Source organism: Chroicocephalus ridibundus, chromosome Z (assembly GCF_963924245.1).
Source record: "Chroicocephalus ridibundus chromosome Z, bChrRid1.1, whole genome shotgun sequence".
Taxonomy (NCBI): domain Eukaryota; kingdom Metazoa; phylum Chordata; class Aves; order Charadriiformes; family Laridae; genus Chroicocephalus; species Chroicocephalus ridibundus.
Genome location: NC_086316.1, coordinates 6,159,657 through 6,182,665, shown reverse-complemented (window position 1 = coordinate 6,182,665; position 23,009 = coordinate 6,159,657). Strand labels below are relative to the sequence as shown.

General features: G+C 36.5%; 1 long non-coding RNA gene across 1 annotated transcript in view; it reads right to left on the bottom strand.

Moving 5' to 3' along the window:
* Window positions 1-5,933: 5,933 nt before the first annotated feature.
* LOC134508609 (uncharacterized) overlaps window positions 5,934-23,009 on the bottom strand; it is a 43,606-nt gene continuing 26,530 nt past the window's right edge. The window contains exons 3-4 of the long non-coding RNA XR_010069104.1: window positions 9,200-9,291; window positions 5,934-6,651 (exon numbers count right to left, since the gene is read on the bottom strand). This is a non-coding gene — a long non-coding RNA (uncharacterized LOC134508609). The remainder of the gene's footprint in view (window positions 6,652-9,199; window positions 9,292-23,009) is intronic.

The window sequence follows — 23,009 nt, the reverse complement described above, 5'->3', positions numbered from 1 at the left end:
AGAATGCAAAATGTCCAGCAATAACTGAAGCAGTCAATGCTCACTTTAGTTAAGACAGTTTGAACTTCCACGCTGTAGATGTCTACAGCCTGGCTTGTCAGCCAAGGCTCCCTTCTCAATGAGTGGAGACCTGTTTTGTTTTATCCAGCTTTTTTTAGACTTCATCATGAGGATGAAATTAAACATGCCTTAGAAGTGGCTTTTTCACCCGAAGGGTCATGAAAAGAATGTAAGTATCTATAGCGGAGATGTCTAAGTACAACCATGTAAATCCTATCAGGCATGTTAAAAGATGATACCCAAAAGTTGTTGATGAGAGTTTTTGCAGTTCAGAAAGCAAATACCACTGAATGATGGCATCACTTACATAGGTGCATTGTTTTCGTGTGACAGTTTTTGTTTGTTTTTACAAACATTCTTTTGTAAAAAAATTATTGGAATCCGTCTCACTGAACGACTATTTTGCAATTCTGCAGTTCAAAATAACTCCTGAGATAACTTCAGGTCAACTCCAGAACCTTAAATTGAAGGGTAAGTTTCCATGAGAAAGTCAGAACCAAACTCTATATTTAATCAGGCTACCTACCAGACAAGCAAGAAACCCTGTTTCATGTGAGATAAACTGTGATCGCTTGCATGAATAAAAATAATCTGAATACATGCTTATTGTCCCTGAATCCAAAGCATGATCCATTATAGATAAGGTCTGTTGATTAGCCATGCCTTCATTAAAGCTCCTGTGCATTTTTGGGGGTTGTGCAGCAAAATACTTATCTGCACTTTGTTTAGCAGTTCTCAGAGGAGTAAATGTGTGTATATGGTGTTAGAATTATCAGTTCTCAGTCATTATTTTTTATGGGTTACCTTTGCCCTCTGTTCCCCCTGCTCTGTGATCAGAGAAACTTCTCACTTGGAGACAATGTAGCCTCCTGACCTATTCAGATTTCTATGGTTTCCATCAAGTAAAATTCCTTCTACAACTGGCCATATGATGGCTTAATAGTATTATTATCTTACACAGAATATTGTGTAAGGGCTCCACAACACGGGTATTCTTTCGTTATCATGGTCTCTTTAATTTTATACTTCCTCTATTGACCTATTTCGTACTAGACTCTAAATGAAAGCTATTATTAGTTCTAATTCCCCACCCCACTCCTACCCTTCCCCCCCAAAAAAAAATAAAAAAAGTTATACATAATAAGAAGTTTTAAGAAAAATCCAAGAAATAGTTAGACTTTAATTTTCACTAGTCTTAGAAATGTCAAATATAGCACTACTTCATACAATATAAATCCTGTAAAGCTCTTTCTCTAATAACTATTTAAATGCAGAAACAAAATGGATTTTTGAATGATGAACTCTGTTTTGATCAGCTATTGAAATTCTTCTGGTCTGTGTTGCAAAAGCATAACAATGAAACAGGAAGATATATCACGTCTGGACCAATATGCAGGTTTTGCTTGTTAATGTCTTCTGATTTGAAACAGTAAAGAGAAGTGCTTTTCTTCAACACAATGTTCTAATAGAGAATAGCTTATCTTTAATGTTAGGTAAGAATTTTGCATGCTTCAATTGGCTAGTGAAAGGATTTAGAAATAAATAGTAGTGAAAATACTGTAACATTTTTAATTTAGATCACATCTTTTTTCCAGTATCTAGCCTCTGCCTTCACTTCATAGCTCTAAACATGTTCTAAAGTTGCTGTAATGATAGCATGGGAATCAGAAAAAAAAGAAAACATACATGTCATATTTGGCCTTAGGAAATAATCAAAATCCAAACCAACAAAGAAGATTTACACGTACTGTTTTTCATAGATGTTAAACTCATTGAACAACATGAAAATCAACAGCTCTGAAAATCACACCATTTATTCCTGAGTCCAAGATGGATTTAGGAGACATATTGAAGGGTTTAGGATTCGAATTAATTTAAATTGTTTATTTTTTTATATCAGACCTTAGTCACTGCTCAAGGCTCAGCTTCTGCAGATGTTAAGCATACACATTGCTTTACTTTCAGAATTCAAATAAGATTATTTCTATGAATAAAGCTATATAAGCGCATAAGTGTCTTCAGGATCATGAAATAAAACCCAAAGACGTGTAAATATCCTAACACAATTGGAATTTTAAGCATTGCCTCTTAAACTTCAATACATATTACTCATAAATGTCTTTGTATAACTGAGACCTTTATTTATTTCTTTGGACAAATAAAACCTCAAAAACCAAATTACACGCTAAAATACTTCATAGTACTTTAGTAAGCTGTCTAGGTTTGAAGTGCAGTGTTCCTGTTGTTCTTTTATGATGACACTGAAAGTGATTGATAAGTTTGACTTATGAAATCTAATTCCATCAATCCATTAATGGGATTCAATTCCACCAGTTTTTCCTATTGCCTTACGTATATAGATGCACGTATACATTACATTGACACACATTCATATATTGACATATAATGTTTACTATATGTCCTTGTTACATGCTACACTCATTTAGAAACCACCATTAGTCAAATCTGATGTTTTAATGACAGCAGTGTTATATGATTTTTTTTCCTATTTTCTACTGCCTTTTAGAGATTTGCAAATTCACTGTCATTTCACAACAGGCAAAACATGAACTGTGTTTTCTTTAATACGTCAAATTTTCCATTTCAATATTTGTCTGGGAGAGGAAACATGGAGCTATACATTTGTCTTTTCAGAAGCTTGCTAATTTTTAGCTACCAATTCATCAGAATCTCATACTGAGACTTATACACAATTATTTGAAACCTGTTAAGCCCCAGTCTAAAATTTATTTTTCAAAGAAATAGTTGCCCATTGCTCTAATAAGCCTAAAATTAGGCTTTAATTGTAAAAGAGGAAGAGAATGACTTCAAGCATACCAGAGAATTTGAAGCTAATAAGAATCTGAAGAAAATTTAAAAAAAAAAAAAAAAAGGAGAAAATTTTAAGCTGTTCATGAAGAAATGTCTCATCAAAGAACTCTTTTCAGACGTTTCCCAAAGGGATAGTTGAAAACTGTAGTTTGATTAATTTACATTAGAGAGGGCAAAGTGTCTTTAATACATAGATTGAACAATTTTGTTGTGACAGAAATTGGAACAATTTTATCTAATAGAATTAATTTTGCACTAATCAGGCTTTTTAAATAATGCCTAAAAATTACAAGTGTTTTGTTTTCTTTGTTAATTTTATCTGGATGGGTTTGATGTGAATATGCAATAAGTTATGTAAAGACATTCTTTACATACACTCAGTAGCTTTCAAGACTAATTTAAAAAACATAGAATAATAAATATATTGTATGGAGAGGTCTTTAAATAACACCGTCACCCCCCCCTCCATGATTTAGGTAGAAGATAAAATAAATTAATATTCTAATACTCGTGTTTAGTTAAGGGCACTGCAATTTAATATACAAAAAAGGAAGCTATACGATACAAAACTCTGAAGGACTTAGTTATTTGAGTTTTACAGTTTATAGATTGATAGCGCAAACTACTTTTGCATTATATGTATTTCTCATTTTTTTTGCTAAATAAAAGCCATTAAAAGTCGTTCTGAATCTTTTGGGGGAATTTTGGCCGAAAGTTTTAAATTGATGTTATACATATATAGGGGTGGCAGGTTGATATAAAGGAGGAAAATAATTCACAAAAGAACAAAGCAAAAATGAAAATTGATCTTCTTACCACTAACAATTAAGAGGGCAAAGCACATTTCTGGCAGTATTTCATGACAGTTAAACCTCTTCTTTTAATGGTTGGACAGGTTTTTTTTTGAAGGAAAGAGGAATTGGGAGAGCATTTTCTAACAGCTGCTTGTTTATCTTTCCTGTGAACTGAGATGTTCTTTGTCAATGGTGTTTACAAAAGCACCTGACTGTCTCCAGGGGACAGCAAATGTCTGTGAGCACAATGGCTTCAGGAGCAAGGGAACACCTCAGGGGTCCAGCACCGGGGCAAGAAGCTCTCTGGACCGCGCCATCAAGGGAGAGAGAAACTACACAGCAAACTTTCTAATTTATACCAAATGTGACGTTCATGGTATGAGATAATCCTGTTGGCTGCCTGGGTCAAATGCCCAAGCCTCGCTCCTCTTCATCCCTGCACCTGGCAAGGCTTGAAAACACTGAGACCTGGAATCCCACATAGCCTAGCTATTACTCTAAAGTAAATATTTTCACAAATTCAGACTCTAGAGTCTTCTAAAAGTGCAGTTTTCCCCAGCATTGGAAAAGAAATTAGTCCTGTGTCGTTCAACCCAGGACAGTGTTCCAGGGCATTGAAGTATCAAATTATTCTTCACAGATACCTGTGTTTAAAGGAACCTTGCAATGTGACTGCACTTTTAGAGTAAATCTTTCAGCCTGATGCCTCTAGTAATATTCATGACCTGATTTGGATATTTGGTTCTGTAGAAAGTTCGTGGGGCAGCTGGTAATGAAGAATGTAATCCACAAGAGTAAACATGTGATTAAACGATTACGTACCTATCTAGTTGTAAATTCTAATTCTGCTTTGATTTCTCCAGGTTTTTTTTGAACAGTTGGTTGAAAATCAGATTATTATCTCAGGCTAGGATAGGTTAAGCCTGGCAAATCAGGCAAAGTTTCTCACCTGCAGTAGATGAGTTGAGAATCACTGACCCAAACAACCTAGCTAGGTTGTATCAGCCATTCTATCTTACTGCTAATGTTTGCTATCCTCTAGTAAGCAAAAAGGACAGGGAATATGGAAGAAGAAGTGCAGCAGTTAGAACTGGGTTTGCAGATAAAAGTAATATCTTTTATTTCAGGTACTCCATCCCACCAGTAGAGCAGAGCCTTGTCTGAAATGGTGTAGATGAAAGTTACTGTAAAAAGGACTGAAGCAGAAGAGACAATAGTCCATGTCTTTTTCATGACAAAAAAAGCCAGACCTCTCCTTGTAACAATATATATATGAAAACCTATGTGTAAGTGTATATAAATGCACAGATTAAAGACTTTAGCCTGGAAATGGCGCTAATCAAAATATGTATATATTCAGAAAATTCAGGATATTCCACATCTATGTCTTCTATGTAGGAAATAAAAAAAAAAAAACCCTGATCAGGAAATGATTAATATAAATGAGTTTAGCTTTTATATGGACTTATTTTGGGGGAAACAGGTGTTGTAGAAACAAATAATGGATTGTATGTGAAGAAATACCGTACATATGCTCTGGAATTACAAAATAATATCATATTTATTACAACATGACTGGTATATCTGCCTTTCCAGCTCTGCAAATTAGCCTTCCATGTATCTATTAGAAAAACTTTCCTTCTTAAATGACTCAGATAGTGGTAATGGGAAATAGTTACTCAAAGGTGCTATGATGGCTAAAATAAAATTAATTGTACAACGATCGAAATCTCCCTTATCTGTAAGAGCTGATTACTTTGAAGCAATAGGCAATCTGGCAGCTTAAAAAAGTCTCTCTCTCAAACTGAAAGTCAAACTGGAAATGTTAAATTATTTTTTCCTATATATTTGTAATGAGAAATGCATCACACACATAAATATATCTATATATGTGTGAATATATATACAATAAAGAAAATTTATGAAGTCAGGTTCATATGATTCCCCATATACAGGACACACCTTTGCTGCAAATAGCAATTAAAGGGACCCTTGAAATGGCCAAGTTCTATACCTTTATTTGAAAACTGTTTAAGTGTTGCTATCCATGTGGGAAAAAAAAAATAAATTATGCAAATAGGAATCCGTCAGCTAAATTTTTGAGTTCTATTCTGTAGAATGCTGGTTAAAAGAAAGAAAAACATAACAAAATTTCCAAAGACTTCAGTGGATTTTAAGTAAAATCCTTCAAATATGAGTGTATCTGAATGGATAGATGTCTGGAAAACATATAGTCCTGAACATCTTTGTCCTACACTGAGATCGTGCCTAAGAAATAAGGAAACCAGATAAGATAATAATATTAAAACCATATATATATGTAAGTAAGTAAGTAAGTAAGCAAGTAAAACTGGTATGACTGTTCATGTGCAGCCCAGAGAATGTAAGTGATGTCTAATATATACTTTTAGTATGTTTTGCTTGTCATAAAACCAAGTAAAAATATTGATTATGATAAGCATTAATGTGAAAGTGAGGACAGCCATAAAGATCAATCACTGGGAAAAGCAGATCTGAAGGACAAGTTCACAAGGAGCACCTGAGCTGGAAGAGACTGGGTGCGTTCTGATACCAGATTAATGAGCTATCGTCAGGATTTCTCCTAATACTTTCTCCGGAGAGTCAAAGTTTTAGCCACGGTTCCACACTTCGTGAAGTTTAGGCACAATTTAGGAGAATATTACAGCTCTTTCCTCTTGGGCCTGCTAAACAAGGTGCTTCTGTGCTCAGTATGGGCTGTAGCTTTAAATGATGAGCGCTCCTGAGATTGAGTCTGCAGGACCTCATGTAAGCTGAGGATGGTGAACTTAGGGCCCACCTTAGAGTCACACAGGAAAACTGTGGCAGGGAAAGAGATGGGGAGCAGATCACATTGGTCAACTTATTCAACTTTCAGTCACCTGTGTCCGTCAGGAAGTCCATCACAGCTTCAGGCACACGTTGGAGCAATGGTACCGATCCCCACCTAATAAACATAACAAGACAGAGAGAAATTCTCTTAAATTTGCGTCATAATATAAGTATAAATATGGCTAAATTACATTCAAATACATAGTCTTGGTTCCGACTTTTCCTGATTTTCATATGTGTCATTTTTCATGCTTAATAATGTTTGTGTAGCATAGTTTGGGCATATTAACTTCTAGGTTATTTAACTTCCGGGATTTTATTGAAGAAAAAAAATACATACTTGTAGCTAATCAGTTTTGCAGTCTCATGAACTCTTGTGCAAATTTATCATTTAAGCTGGAGAAAAAGACCTAGTAGGTACATGCTGCTACCCTGCATGAGGTTAAGAGCAAAATACTATGAATAAATCAATAATGATAAAAGACTTTGTCCAGTACTGGATCCTACATCCTTGGACTGGAAGAAAGTTTTTGAATTCCATCACGACTCTTCTTATGGCAAACGCTTGGGAAAGTCATTTGCAAATGTGTAGTGCATGAACTAACCTGAAAATGGGTGGGTTGGATATCTCCACATGACCTTGTCTTGCAGAAATGCTACCATAAAGCCACCCCAGAACTACCAACAGGCTTTTTAACTAGTTTAAAGCAAGCATGGATGACAGATGACTACAGCTGTAGCTTCATAGTTCTTATGTTAAACATTTCCTAGGTGTTTGTGAGTAGCTGTCAAAGACTAAAATCCCATCTAAAGACAATTCAGACAGCCAGCACCAAGCACGGAATATTGTCAGTGTATGGATCCCCACAAACCAGCTAACTTTGTAAAATCTTCTCCAAGAAAAGCAGCCTGACTGAACTGTATCCATGCCATTGCCTGTTCAAAACCTGGAAAATGCAATAATCAGTCCACATGCAGCTGCAGTGTTACCTTCCTGATTATGAAGGGTTTTATGCTTGCAAACAATGCATTTCAGCATTTGGCTGGTTAAATGGCTGGAACAGTGTTATGAAGGTGCGACTGAAGCTGAATACCCTTTTAGATCCTTTGCTTAGACAAGTCATAAAAAAACAGACAAAAACCACCAACCAACAAACGAACCACAAAAAATCAAGGGTGAAAAAAAATGTTCTTTGTTTGTATAGCGTTATAGTGGTATTTATTATTTATATTATTGATACCTAGAAACACTAACCATAGAGTAGAATCTGCACTGTGCTAGACGCTGTAAAATATAGATCAATAGGGCATCAATAGCAAAGCTTAAGATCTTGCAATATAAACGTGGAAAGGGATAAAATTTCTGATGGTGCTAGAAGATTATTGAAGAAATCATCAGTACATAGATGCTTAAAATACCTTTAAGAATGTTTCTTCCTTTCTGAATTTGCCTAAGTAATGGTGATACTAACTACATGTTCTTCAGATGTGGTGTGTTGTTTCTATTTTAATTTTTACTTTTATCTTACCCACAAACAGGTGTTTGGGCAAGGAGGTTACACCAGGACAGACAGACATTTTTTTCTTTTTATCCCAGGTCTGTCTTTCATTACAGAATGTCACCTTCTACTTATTTAATGTAATGGTGTCAGTAAAAAGTTTGAGTTAGAGCAGCTGAGAGTAAAGGAAGGTGACCTGGGATGATGTTTCTTAAAACCTTTCTTTGAAGACAATTTAAGTCCACATTGAGCCAGATGAAAGACAAAGATTTCTAGCACACAAAAATGACAGTTTTTTTCTGTGTCTTATCTGAACTCCTCCCTGTGTTAGAATGTTCTTTTTTTTCTGACTTTTAGCTTTTTTCAAGTGCTCTGGCTCCTTAAAAAGAAACTTCAGAGCAATAGTTTTTATTATGATGTGACAGTCAACAGAAAGACTTATAAGTCTCAGGTCCTCTTCTTACACAAAAATTGCAATTGAATTGAACGTCCTTGGTATAACTAACTATCCAACATGGAGAAAGTAGTCTAACTTCATATATTGAAGTCAGATACCTGAACCCTTTCACTTTTTGGCCAAAAAGCAAGAGGATAAGTGATACTGTGACATATGCACCTACTTATATTTATTGCATATGCCTATATTTATATGAATAAATATGTATAAAAAAGGAAGAAACAATGAGAATCAGAGAAATCTATGTTTTTCTAGCAAATGGATCCATACACAAACAACCAAAAAAATTTCAGTGGCTCTGTTCTTATTAAGAGGTGTAAAATTATAGAATTAGTCTTCACAGCCTGAAAAAAAGAAAACTGCGTCTCATTTAACATTTCTGGAGTGAAGCTCAAAGATTCCAATGTAAGTTCAAAACAGATTTCCTCCTTCAGGTATCACCGCCCTGTCTGAAGTTGGGCATTTTCATGGAGGAACTGCAGATGCTGATCTGACTAGTCATCTGTAAATATCAAGAGCTGTTATGAATCTTCGCTCCCAAAACCTTACTCTACCATAACACTGATAAATTGAATACCCAAGATGATCTCCAATAAGAGATAAGAGCTATGATACCAGGTTTCCTGTGATTATATTTCCGAGTGTATTTTCCACTTCCATAGATTGCATGAACGCAAGTTAGCAAATGAATCAAAAACTCTGCTCACCTCTGTTGAAGTAGCAGTTTAAGGTAATGACAGCATTGTAAAGTTTGTCTTACTGCTGATTTGGACCAACAGGTCCCAGTTTGATCACGGCACTGCAAATGTAAAAATGTAGAATACATTACCGTATGCCTTTATAACTATATCTCTTATTTGCCACAACACGCAGCTCTGAACAATTTTTCTTTCAATTCAGCAAGTTCATGCCTCAGTCCATGTATAGAATCAATGCTACACAATCAAGCTCTTTTTTTTCTGAAGATTCAGCACAAACAGTTGTCTTGGTAAATACTGCCTCCATAAAGACTCTGTGAAACCCTATTGGGGCCGATAGCTCTAACCGGGAGATAAAATGCACGAACACTTTCTGTTTCTAAGAAAAATCCTGGAAAAAGCCAAAGGGATGAAGAAAGTTTGAGTTCAGATATGCACATGGTATTATTTCAGTTATAAGAATTAGATTCAGAGAATATATGGTTTAATTATTCTATTCAGAGACAGGTAGGAATTACACCTGATAACAGTTAATAACTTCTGTAAAGATTACATAGATGCTATAAAACATACATTTTAGAAATTTAAGTTCAGCTTCTGAAGTTTGTGATCCCAGGAGCTAACAATTAAAGATCCAGAGATTTTAATTTACAGTTGTAATAAACTTTGTAGACATTTTGAGCTGAGATGCTACTTCAGAGCACACATGATTTTTGTCTGAAACTCTCAACCAGAGTCTGATTATTTTATGCAAATATATGCAGATTATGTTATAATGTCAAGACAAAACAATGTCATTGAAAGTCTATGGAGAAGAAATTATGAATAATAAGTTGAAATAAAATAAAACCAATCCCAGAGCGTGCCTATTGAAATGATGCTACATTGTCAAAATTATATTGGTAGACTTCCCTGCTGACCAAGCTGTGATGTCCAGCTTTAAAAAACAAATTGTAAGACAGCTAGAAATTCTGTTTTAGTGGTATTTTATGAAAGAAAAGCAATACTGAACACGCTTATGGCACCAATCAGTTTTTCATACTGTAAATTCTAAATTACACCTTCTCCTCTTTTAGTAATAAAAATCAAAAATGAGAATAGTTAGAAGTGAACTGAAGGCAAAATATCCACTTTACCACAACAGCTGTGACGAGAAAAAAAAAAAAAAAAAAAGGATGTGTAGCCAGCTACTCATTTTGCATAAAGTATACTTTCATTATCATCAACGAGCAGATGATTGCCGTATTTCTGAAGTGTGTGGCTGGCGCTCGTCAGTGACTCTCAGAGCAGGACTGTGATGGCCAGCTGCAGAAGCCTGAAGTGAAGGAAGGTGGAGTGTAACCTAGGAAATGAGTCGAAACAGCTACTCTTCATTTTATATAGCCTGCCTTGCAGTATCTAAGCTCTGTCAGCAGCTTCATTTGGACAATATTTTTCTAAGAAACCGGGTGCACTCGTGGGAGGGAGGCAGCAATGTGCCAAAGTCTAACCAAGGTTCCCTTGTTAACCTGATTTAGGAAATTAGATGAACGGCAATATCCTCGATCTGAACTAGGCGGTGCTTAGGTTCCAATTAAACCCCCATAATTCACTATGACACAGAGAGGTTTCTAAACTGAACACAAAACTTTTCATCTTGGGACGTTTTAATTTGAACATAATGGAGAGAAGGAGGTACCTCTATCTGAATGTGAGACAAGATACAGTTGTAATGAACTAACTATTGCGATATAAACCAGTGCATAGGCTTAACAAATTCCAGTTTTTTCTTGGCAACTCTCCACATTCCTGCTCTGCACAAGAAAAATAAAGATTATACCAATCCCCAGTAAAAAGTGGGATAGTTATTTTGCATTTACAAAGGATTTCTATGATCCTATGATTTAAAGCTTGCACATGGTTACCATGGGGCTACTGCTGCACTGTAATTTCACGTGCCCAAAACAATGTAAGACCACACCACAAATCCAGACTCCGAGCATTTAGGCTTGTCTAATCTTCTTTGAAGAAGTCTAAAGTCCGCAGGAAAAGACAGTACCTTAAAGCATGAAAAACCACTTGGGTAAAGTGAAAATACTGCAGAATCGCCGACCACTTCTTTGGTCTTTGCAAGTGGGATGCACAAAATTCTTGGAGAATGAATTTCTTCAGTCCTCTATAGAGTTCAGCTTCTGCCCATTCCCACAACAGCCCCAGGTTCTACCATCTGCATAGACTGAGGGATCACCTAGGAAGGACCTGGATCCAGTACAGCCGAAAACAACTTTGCCAGTACAGCCAGACATAGTATGATGCAAGCACATATCTTACTGGAGCAGGAGAGGCCATTCCTCCCTTCAATTTCACATATTAGTTATGAAAATAATTGTTTTGACACTCAGGTACGAAGGTAAAAAAATACCAGGGAGATGTATTTTTTCTATCACTTGCTAATGCTGAAAGCATCATTTTTGATTCTGACTTCCGTTGCAATCCACACATATCTTGCACATCCTAGATGATTTCCAGGCACTTTGGTCTAGATCCAGTGACGAAGGCTTAGCACTGTGAAATAAAATACCAAAGAAAGGCTGGGAATGCACTGCCCCTGCACTGTCTTTGCCTGGACAGGCAGAAACAGAGAGGCAGCGTCGCCAGGCTGAAGCAGATGACAGTCTCATTACTGGCATCTCGATGGTTTCCGTTAACTAGTAAATTAGTCCCTAATCTGCCATGAAAAACAAGAATGCTGAAAATAACGTCATAACACTTCAGAGTACCCAAATAGCATAATTAAAGGTGTGAAATGCTTATTTCGCTTCGTGAGCTTCCATCCTTAAGTATTTTGAGCCTGGTGAGGACAATGCTGTATTTTTACATTTCTGGTTATGCATACTTAAATATTGAAATATGACACCTAAATTATGCAGATAATTCTAAGGTTTGATTGGGACTTATTTTTGGTGGTATGAAAAAAGTTACTTGTACACCTCTTTTTTGGTAAGTGAATTAACAAGAGGAAGTTAATTGCTTTAGTTTGACAGAGTAAGAACACTAAAAGCAGTCAGTAAGCATAAGGAGTATTTCATTTTAATAGAAATCAGTAAGATGTAAAGGGTGAACAGATTTTACAAAGTCAATCAGGATTTTACAACATTAGGCATTTCTTTGAATTTTAGCTATTCTTTTAATTTCTTTGTATCTTAAATAACTCAGATTTTGCAGCATGTGTGTCTCATGTTCTCATGCATCCCTCTTTGTATATTAATGTTACGACCTCTGAGCTCCATATGGATCTCCCAGAGACTTTTATATTTCTTAACTTTTTGTGGCAATTTTACATACTCGTTTAATGTCCTTAATAAGAGACAGTAGTTAGCAATGGAAAATCTGTGTTTTCATCCTTTGAAATATTTTCTTACCTAAAAAACCCCACCAAATTTAAAATCATACAGATTTCTTGTAAAATCATGATGACACTGCAGTTAGATTTTCTTATTGATGATGGCACAGATTTGGAATTAGTTAAAGATTTTTCTACTTCATTTCTTTCTCCTCCCCAACCTTTCTCTGTATTTGATAAACCATCAGTAAGAGAGTGTATCTGCCAAATATATTCTTGTATTGAAAGGAAATGAAGCAAGGAAGATATATTTCCAACCACATAAAAATAGTATCTCCTAAAATTGCAGATATGGTTTTCAGATTTTGTTTGCTACCCCTTCCTGATGTTTTTTCCTCAGAATAGACAAAATATTTAAGGAAAACGAGCATGTTTATCTTGCAGCTTTGTTCAAATGATGAAAATAAATGATTATGTATTATCTTATGTTATATTAAAGGATTCCAAGCTTCTGTTGCATCTATACAAGCTTATATTAGAACACTGTGGGACAAAATTGTCTGAAGTCTTATTTAACCAGTTTCAGTGGAGAAACTTCGCAGATGAATTTGTCTTGTAGAATGCTTTTCCATGTAAAGTAATCATGTTGTCTGGATTGATGACAATAAAATCAACGTGACATCTAAAAGTAACCACACTAACACCATAGATCTTGATCTTCTTACCAGTTTCATCTCCTCAAGGATTCTCAAAATGCAAGGCCTTAGACAGGTGATGAATCAGATGTACAAAAGCCAAATCAGAAAGTTCCAGGGACTTTCTGATAAAGCAGAAAAATGAAGAGTATATAAAAAAAATTATCTCTGCTTTCAAAAAAAAAAAACCAAAACCAAAAACCAGATCAAGTTGTCTATGGTTTGTTGTTGAAATACGTATAAAAAAAAATGAATTTAATTTCTCAGTCACGATGATATTAGGAAAACATTTTTCAAAAATCTGCACATTTTCATGTTTAACATGTCTCAGTCATACAAATCGTATGTTGAAAAAAACAAGCTATGAATCCTTAAAAAAAAAAACAGCAAAACCAAGCAAAAATAAAACAAACAAAAAAAAAACCCACTGCACCAAAAAGAAACAACATCAAAGCCAGAAGTCTTTAGGGAGAAACAATTGTCAGCATTCAAGTTCAAAGTGTATCTTATAAACTGCTTTCAGACATAAGCCAGGCCGTATTCCAGGAACTTTAACTTCATTACCGTACTGGATTTGCAATTGTCCACCTAAAACTTGAAATAGATACTTTGACAAGTAAACATCAAGAAATAGTTGCATGTCAACTAGAAATAGATATTTTTACAAGTGAACACTGGGAAATAGTTGCTTGTCTTTATAACTTCTCATCCAGCCTACAGAAAACAAGACCTTATATCAAATTGAATATAGTACCTTGTGACGTTATTATAATACTCATGAAAAATCAATATCTCAAATAGTGATCTTTTATGGACTAACCTCACATTTTTAAAGACAGTTTGTTTCTTTCTGATATATGATTCTTTTGGACAATCCATTGATTTCGCTGTTTTGTTTAAGATTATTTCAGAATTACTATAAATTCAGAATAATGTCTTGGCCTAGTTACACTTAATTGGGAGATAACTTTTTCCACATATGTACATCACATAGTTCTAATTGAAGTGGTTTGAAAACGTCTGAATGGGTTTCAAAAAAAAAAAACAAAACCAAAACCAAACCCAAACAGCCCAAAACCAAACCAAACAAAAAAACCACTCACAGTTTCTTCAGTAAAATAAATCTAGAAAACTCCAGAATTAAACTCCAGAATTATTTTCCTACTTACTAACATTTTTAAGCTTTACTTGTGTAGAATGTTTTAAGCATTAATGTTTTCTTCAAGTAATTTTGATGGGGTTATATTTCTTGATCACATATAGTTGTGCCAACAAGGACCTGGTATTTATTCAGATGTCTAAAAATCCTGTCAAACCCAAACATTTTAAAGTGTACCTATTCTAAATTTCTGGTCACATAAAAATTCTCTAACTGCACCTGCACCTGTTTACAGAAAAATATATGCTGCCATTTTTATGAAAGTCTTTTCATTAAAAATTATGTACAGCAAACCAGGAATATGGTAAGAGAACTCTCGTTGAAATACTTTTTTTGCAAGTGTAGCCCATTTTTCGATTTGTTTAATTTTTCTCCATTTTTATGTGATCTACAAAGAACATGAGTTTCATCTTTGAAACCCACTTCACTAGCTGAACACGTAGGTGTTTCTCCTTCCAGTTCCAAATCATTTCTTAGATCAGTCCACAGCAGTGTAGCAAGAGGGTGACCATCACTCAAACGTTCCCCAGGACTCATTTTTAAAGTGTAGGATCTACCTGATGGAGCTCAGTAACAGAAGCACAGCAGAGTCCAACTAGAATATTAGTTTCTGAAAGGAAAATGGGGAAAAAAAGGTGTGGAGACATAAATAAAATTCTAGTAATCCTACACCTCTTTCTGATGATCTTCCTAGTACTACTTATTTCTACATATCTAGTGCCAGCTCAGAGTTACAAGAATATTATTCATGGCATACTTGCACTATTTCCTCCCCCCTCCCCCCCCAGCCCAGCCCCTCAATACTCTTTTCTTGCTTTCTGTCAGCTTCTGGGTTTTTATTCTCCATTCTTCCCAGCCACTTACTACCACTGTTAACTGCTGTGTCTTTCCTGCTATTTTTATTTAACCTATACATACCACTTAGGTAACCCATCAATTAACAAAAAGAAACACCCTGGGGCATTAATGTTGTTCAAAATCATATCAACTGAAATTCTGCCACTGTTAAAATCTATGAGAGTTTTGCAATTGATTTCAACTGAGCCAAGACTGCATTCCCAGTGTACTGAAGTAACGACAACAGCACACAAAGGCAGCTAAATTTGAAAACGCAAGGTTCTCTGATTAAAAGCTTCCTTTCAGGTAACTGACTTTAGCATAAACAATCTGCAATAAGAATTACAGTGACATGGAGAGTGTTTCTGAGCTCTGTCTCTGTCACCCTACATCAGTTGATGGCGTCCAATTGACAGCATTATTCAAGATGTCATAACTTTTTTTTTGTAGCAAGTGGACAACCACTAACCTGTGTTTAAAGTTAATGCACCATAAATAAAAAAGGTTCATGATGTTAAAAACATCCTACCCGATGGAGAAAAAGTCCTGTTCTTCCCCACAGAAAGCACTGTTTGCACCTTGCCTTCTATGACTGTCAAAAGGATTTGTCCGTTATAGTCTTTTCTTGCTTCATAGTAGAATCACTTTTTGTCCAAACATAAGAATTTTCTCACAGTAAGAGAGGACAGTGTTTCCTATTAACTGCTGTAAGGGTGCCAAGCATTGTTCACATTGCAGTTCTGAGGAAACAGCTGAAACCATAAAAACCCAAGAGAATCATCTCATACAGGTTGTCGGTGGTACAGCGTACATCATTTTATAGAAGAAAATCAGTTCCATTAATTTGGATCTATATTCACTGTAAATTCTGTAGCACAATTTTGCAGTCTCGCAGACAGATATGGATGTTACTGCGAGCAACTTGAGCTAAGTTGCAGTTTGCTGCTTATAGTGTGTGATAAAACATAATCAACTCCCTTTCTCAATATCCCATATCCTGTTCCATGTTGCTTTGTCTTTTGAGATTCTATCCCTTTCCAGAATATTCAGAATAATAGGAAAATTAAAATCCCAGCTCTGACAAAGGTCCTTTCTTCAGGTGATGTTTGGAAGCAATATAACATCATTGCTTTTATTAGTACTGTTGTTGTCTACTGATTTTTCTTGGTTTTGGTTGTTTTGGGGGTTTGGTTTGCTTTTTTTTTTAATGTTTAACTTTTCCTTAAACATATTATCCTGCTGGGTTATACACTGATTCCTTTTTTCTCTCTAGGAAAAGCCTTTGTCTTCATTTCTTTTTTAGCCATCTAAGTCCTAGTACCCCCCACCCTACGGCCCCAAGCAGTTTTATTTTTATAGTCTTCCTCAAATCTTGTTATTTCCTGGTTGATTTTTAGTTTTAAGCCTATGACACAGGAGGTGTTCTTGGAACTGTTATTCAGCTTTAGGGCAAGATCAGGAGCAGATGAATTTTTAAAAAGACTGATCAGACCATAAAAAAAAAGAAGGGAAAAAAAAAAAAAAAAGGTCGAAGCCACAGAATGAAATGCTCAACAAAATAAACAAGAAAGCTGAAGTGTAGCTGTAGACTGAGTCTTACACAAAGACAGAGCACTAAAGCTGGCAGGCTCACACTGCTGCTTCACAGGATTCCATTTTCTTTGTGCTGAGCACAATTAAAAGGTGGACATACTTCAAGGTCAAGGTGAGGGCAACTTCGGTTTGACTCCTCCATTCCACAAAGTGAGAAAAAAGAAATAATTCACACGGTCAGCATATTCCTCCGAACAACTCATGTTTGTTAATTAAAACTTGTTTTCTCATCTATTTTCTTTCAGTCTAATATCCTTCTGTCAGGTCAAAACTGCTGATCTGATAATTTCCTTCAAAGTGACTGGCCTCGCTGAAGTCAAAGGAAAAATGCCTGTTGGCTCCACTGAGAGAAGGACATTGCCCTGAGTCCTCAGGGCGCCCGTCCCACCCAGACGGTGAAACAAAAAAAAAAAAGAAAAGCCTGCATATAAATCTGCACAACTACATTTGACCTCTGTTTTGAATTAACTAGAGTTATTTCATGCTATAGCATGAGTCATGCTATATTATATTTTCCTTGTTATAATTGGTCTCACTTTAAAAAAATGGTTTTAAGCCTATGGGGATTTCACAAGCACAGAATAAATCGTTTACCCAAAACTAAATAGATGTGGAGCAATCCCTGTCTTGGACCACTTCTTACATTTTTCTCCCGGTGGCACACAAAGTACTTGCTAGCTCCACGAGCCCATCTGAGCTCTCCTGCCTCCTTTCTTGCTTCAGCTTTGCAGCACTTCTCCTCTTTTCATACATTCCTGATTACTCACCAGGCCTGCTTCATTTTTAAGGTCTTTATTGTTACTGTCTTCCAGAGTTAACACCCTTTTGAACAACTCATCCAACAAAAATCTATAAATGGTTACAAATACATAAAAGTAGCGACAAGTAAGACTCAAAGTCTTGATACATGAAGAGAAGGAATTACGCCTCAGATGTAGGACTCCTCAGAATGAGAATGGGATTTTTCAAGAGATTTCATGTCAGTGTGAGTAGCTGGGCTATGTGGACAGTGATAGTGACTTTCTAAAGCTTTTTTTTTTTTTTTTTAAAATGAGATCTTGCAGAAATAGCTAGAGCATCATGAATACCTCAATACTTCTGAGGACCATGGAAAAATAAACCACCTTTCTCACGAAATCGCCCTTACAAAGAGCTACATGTGTTTGGAAATGGTCTGTTTTAATACGTTCAGTGGATTTTCAGCTCTGCACAGATTTAAGTCTGTTCAACATTTTTTTTAGTGCTCACACCACTCAGATTGGCATAGCTATTGCTGTTCGAAAGGACATCATTAAAAATACCTTTGTTTTTAGCATACTAAGACTTATCCAGATGCTCAAAATGTTCAGTCTCCCTATCATATATAGAACTTTGGATGTCTTGTATAAAAATGCCCAACTCAATGCCATTTTTTTTTTTTACGTCGTACAGATATATATATTAAGTCAGAGTTCCCAGTTAAGATTTCAGTCTTGCGCTAACCCCACACACAGACACATCAATAAAAACACAAAAAACTAACAAAAACCCACATGCTGTTTAGAAATGGCACCTAGCATCAAAGCAAGAATTTGATGCACCTCTAATCCTGTGCCTGTGAACCATTACACTCTTTCAAAATATTCAGCCAATTTCCTTACTTACTTCCCTCCCAACTACCTGCCAGATTTGCTGCTTTTATCGTTTGGGTTTATGCAAAGAACGTATAACAATTACCCTAAGAGTGAAAAAATTTCCTAGTAATTCAAAGACTAAAGGGTTTAAAAATGTGGTTGCTACCTGAACAGCTTTTTCATCTCCCACGTGCACATGCATAGATTTAACATTTTACAGACGTTCAGGTTGCATAATTAAATAAATATATTCTCTTTTGTAAGCGATGAATGACAGGACTTGGAATGCTTCCAATGGCATTAAGGATTAGCAAGGTGAGAGTTAAGCTGCTTCTTACAGGAATCATTTTTTTTGCTATGAAAGTTCTTGAATTAGAAAGGACCTGAGCAGCTTCTGTGATCCATTCTTTTGGACCACGTAATGCCGGCTGCACTCAAGTCACTTTTAAGAAAACTTTGTCTGACCTGTAATTAAAAACATCCTGTTGTGGAGATTCACTGTCCTCCTTAAACAGTTTTCATCCATTGTCTTTATGATTAATTTTAATTTTCCTTGTGTTCAACCTAAATCTTGTCTACAAGGTGCAACTTATCTGTTGCATATCCTTTTGCTTTGCAGTTGTATTTCCAATATTTGTGGACCTCCTTTGCGTTGCCCCTTCATCTTCACTTGCCCAGACTAAACAAGACTTTTTTTTTTTCTTTTTGTATCTTTTTTCTCTAATCTTTTCTTACAAGTTTTCATCCTGGTTTTTTTCCATCTGGAAAGGGCCTTGCAAACATTCCAGCTGTTAAATCTGCCTGTGTATATCTTCTTATTTCTGCTAAGAATACAATGCTTCATCTGTCTTTTGAGTTTCGTTCTGTCATTAGATGATTTTCCAATTTGTGAAGACCACTTTAAATATTAACCTTATCTTTCAACTGTTGCTAATTTGATACCGTTTGCAAGTGCAACACGAACGCTCCCTTCAGCTAGAGTGTTTAACTCAATAATCAGGAAAATAGCAGGTGGTACCTTGACCAGAATAGGTCTCATCTGAAACATCTTTCTAGTATGACAGTGAAATATTAATAATTACTTTGAAAAAACAATCAATCCTGCAAGAAGGTTTATAACCCAAATATGTCTGTTTCAGTAGATTGTGTTTCCCTAGTTTGCTTGTAAAATGTCACACAAAGCAGTCAAAAGCCTTACTGAAGTCAAACAAAATGGCAGTTGCTGTTTCATTCCTATTTGTAAGGTCTGTAGGCCTGTTGTGGATGTAAAGATGAGAGTAAGAACACTGCGACGTGATTTTTTCTTCACAAGCCCGTGTTCAATGGCATATACTTTGCTGCCTCTTAAATTTAAATAACTCATTGTGCGTCTGCATTTTTCAGTTTGGTATTTCTGCCTTTAGTTGGTTCTACCATTTTGTCGATGTAAAGACCAAGAACCCCCCTTTAAACGTGGAGAAATGGAAGAGAATAATTTGTTTCTTCGAATATTTCTCCCTGTTGATGGGACAATAGGTCTTGTTACGAAGTTGCTGTAGGACTTGGAAGGTGCTGCCACAGCAACTTCCATTATCAGTGTGAATATCACCCTGTTTGCCAGTGTCCTCCCCACATAATCTTATGACACTTTGAAAACTGTCCTCATTTGAAAATAAAACAAAATGAAGAGATACACAAAGACTGACAGGAGTTTAACTGCAATGTGTCCCGAATTCTTCTGCCTTCTGAAAGAAATGTCATGTTTTATAATACAGGAGTTACAGCAATGCTGTCAGATGTGTGTGGCACTAACAATAATTTCTCACCTTGTGCTGTTCTACCACTGCTGAAGACATAAAAGGCAGGAGTAAAGGCTACAAAAGGGCAAAACAGAAATGGCAAATGTTGTTGGTGATAATTTTGTTAATAAAGAAAATCTGCCACAGTTTTTAAGCATTGACACAGCTAGGTTTTCCCATTGGAGATCTTAGGGCTTACAGGATCTGAAAAAGTTAAGGGCAGAGATTTGTGTAATTCCTTGGCGTCAAAGAAAGGAATGAATGAGTGAGTTTCTTGGGAAAGTAGAGCTGATCTTCTGTTGCCCTGGATCTCATGCTGTCACTAGTATCTCTACAAAGATATAAAGTCCACATGTTCTGAATCACATGTAATAATAAAGAAAGTTTGTTCTGACATAAAATTTTTGACAAACTATTCAATTTAGACAACATGTAGAAGAAATGGCACGCAACAAACGGATGGACAAATGATCAAGCAGCGCTATTAGTGTGGAGAAAGATACTGAAACATCAATTTTGGAGTGAGTAGCAGTTTACAAACGTGAAGATACCTTATTGAAAGAGCTAGATGGCATATTAGGGTGCGTACAGAGAACAAGAGTGTGTTTCTTCTGCCAGATAAATTGAGTTCTGTGGCTCCAAGTATTACGGACTTCCCCACTGCCTGAACCTCATCCCCCTCTGGTGCAGATTGGCTTCATCTCCACTACACATTTGGGCTTCCTCTCCTTTATATTCTTTGTGATTTCCCTGTGATTGAAGACAAACTTCTAATTTGTGTGGACTTTTCCCCATTCAGGACCTGAGTCAAATTGTCAGAAGTAGAATTAAGCTGTATGAACTGCAGCAGGACACAGAGAGAGTGTGCAGCTTCCTAGGATGGAGAGAAGCGGAACTGGTGGGAGCTTGCACATCTTGCTTTTAAAAAGGCATAAATACAATATCAGGTTGACTATGGCTAGCCGCCAGGTGCCCACGAAGATGCTCTACCACTCGTCTCAACAGGATAGGGGAGAAAAAATGATGAAAAGTTCGTAGGTCGAGATAAGGACAGGGGGATCGTGTATCAGTTAACATCTTCCCAGGTTCAACTTCACTCACAATTTCTCTACCTCCTCCTACCAAGTGGTGCAGGGAACGGAAGGTGTCAGGTGGACAGGAACTGGTTGTTGTGGTCATCCTATGCTGCCTCTGCGGCTCCTTCCTCCTCAGGGGGAGGACTCCTCACACACTTCCCCTGCTCCAGAGTGAGGTCCCTCCCACTGGAGACAGTCCTTGAACTGCTCCAGTGTATATCCTTTCTACAGGGTGCAGGGGGACAGCCTGTTTTACCATGGTCTTCACCACAGCCTGCAGGGGAACCTCTGCTCCAGTGCCTGGAGCACTTCCTACTTCACTGACCTTAGTGTCTGCAGGGTTGTCTCTTGCACGTATTCTCACTCCTCTACCCCAGCTGCTGTTGAGCAGCAGTTTTTTTCCCCCTCTTAGCTATGTTGTACCAGAGGCACTACTACTGTCACTGATGGGCTCGGCCTTGGCCAGTCACAGGTCCATCTTGGAGCCAGCTGGCGTTGGCTCTGTCGGACTTGGGTGAAGCTTCTGGCATCTTCTTACACAAGTCACCCTTGTAGCCACCCCACTACTAAAACCTTGCCACGTAGACCCGACACAATCCAATTTCTCACTTGCAGTATCCCAAGTAGAAGATTCTGACAGCCCTACTTGCACCACGTGGTCGTACTGTGTCTTATTACAGACATATACCCACTGATTTCACTACATTATCTCTGTTTGCATCTTTTGGTAAGGCAAAATAAGCATTAGATCAAAAAAAAAGTGGCATTGTTGAAGTCTTAGGCCACTTAGCTTCTTTTAAAGTAACAAATGGAGTAACATAATTAAGCACATTTAAATGTCCGTCTTGACCCCAAATTAGTCCAGTGACTTCATAGTAATGTGTCCTCTTTTTCAGACCATGACCGTTCTTTTCTTTGTAATCTGAATACTCTGTTGCACTTTGCAAGAATTTACCAACCTCTGTTCATTTGCCTAACAAATGAAGAACGTTTTTTAAGTAAGAAGCATTGTGAAAACAGCTAACTGTGGCTACTTAGACTATTTCCAAACAATCTTATGCACTGCTTAGTGAAAGTGTACGTAGTTTTGTTGTCCTGAATGTTTCCGCGCATATACACCATTAACGTGCTTAGCAAAACCAAGGTAAAATAATTATATCTTACTTAAAATAGAATTTGAACAAAACTAAAAGATTTAGAAAGCTATAAAGGCAATTAGAGTATTTAGCATAATTACCCTAGATGTGATCATACGTCATAAAATACCTTGTTTGTGAAACGCTGTGGTTTTGAATTGAATGCCATCAAACAACGTGCCTATTTTTGATTAAATTTTTAACACCTCATTTCCCTAGTTCTGCATTCTGTATTGGAATGCAAAGTAATATAATGCTTTGAAATATGCAGTACCGCATATCCTGTGCATGCAATTATTATAATAATCATTATGTGTAAAACCAGCTATTGAGCATGCGCTGAACTGACTTCCGTTTGTATAAATTGACTTGGATAAAGTAAGAACTGCTTGGATATCTGCATCTACACTTGAATTAACAAGATACGGGGCATATATACTGTGTACACTTGTTGTGTATTCTTAGATTTCGGCATGACATGGGGTGAGTACTGCCGGAGTGATGACAGGCAGACCAAAATTTCACAGAAAATAATATACGCACAGTCTAGTGGCTAGATGCCAAATAATTCCGGTATTAGTCAGAGGAAGTCATGAGACGCAACTGAGAG